Source organism: Penaeus monodon, chromosome 29 (assembly GCF_015228065.2).
Source record: "Penaeus monodon isolate SGIC_2016 chromosome 29, NSTDA_Pmon_1, whole genome shotgun sequence".
Lineage (NCBI taxonomy): Eukaryota > Metazoa > Arthropoda > Malacostraca > Decapoda > Penaeidae > Penaeus > Penaeus monodon.
In genome coordinates this window covers 35,874,254-35,875,388 of record NC_051414.1, presented here as the reverse complement: position 1 = coordinate 35,875,388, position 1,135 = coordinate 35,874,254, and positions in this window count along the sequence as shown.

The following is a 1,135-nucleotide window of genomic DNA, read 5'->3' as shown; positions in this document are numbered from 1 at the left end:
TACAATAAGAATAAAAATAAATAAACAGAAAGTAAAATGGAATAAAGAAATATATGAAGAAGAACAATAAACTCAAAGCATAAAAAAGCAGATGCAAACGAAGACAGAGAGAAGGAGACGAAGAGAGAAACAGAAAAGAATGAAAAGGAAAGAGAGAAAGACAAAAGTCCTGACAGTAAATAGGTACAGAAGAGAAGCGGCATCTTTCACCATTCATTATCCCTCACTATTTATTTATTCACCATCATTCACCTATTTATTCACCATCCTATTCATCACTCACTATTAATTTATTCATCATCATTCATCTCTCGTTTCCGCTTCTCTCCTCATTATCTCTCTCTCTATTTATTCACCATTCATTATCACTCACTTTTTATTTATTCACCATCATTCACCTATTTAGTCACCATCCTATTCATCACTCATTATTTTCTTATTCAGCATCATATTTATTCACCATCATATTTAGCACTATTTATCTATTCACCCACATTCACCTATTTATTTACCATCCTATTTATCACACTATTTATTTATTCACCATTATTCACCTATTTAATCTCCATCATATTTACCACTCATCATTTCCCTCTATATATTTATGGCTTTACAGTCATTCTCCCATAAATAAACCATCGAAACCCAGCTAACCAAACCGCTGAAAGTCACATTATGTGATGAATCAGAATGCCAAATATACTATACGAGAGATTTGGTTCATAACAGTAAACGAAGGGTGTCCTAGGAAATACATGAATTGAGGAACGTTATTTTTACGTTCTGTTCTCCTGTCTATGTTAGAAACGTTGATTTATGATAGGTTAAGCTTGTGCATCATCAAGTAAGATAAATGTTTGGCTGTATATGCTTTTATTTCGAGAATAAATGATGAGTCTGTGGAACGATGACAGCACAATGTAAATTTCATGAAGTTTATTTCAAGTCGTGTATCTAAAACTCAGTACCAGAGAATGAAGTAAATTTAAAAAGAAAACAATATATAAATATCTTACAGAAACGCTTACGAGTCTTTCACGACGTGTACTCAATCAAAAAAAGGAAAAAAAATGGCCAGACGTTTTATAAGGCAGGGTACGAAAGTAGTGAGAGTGACTGACTCTTACTTTCAGCG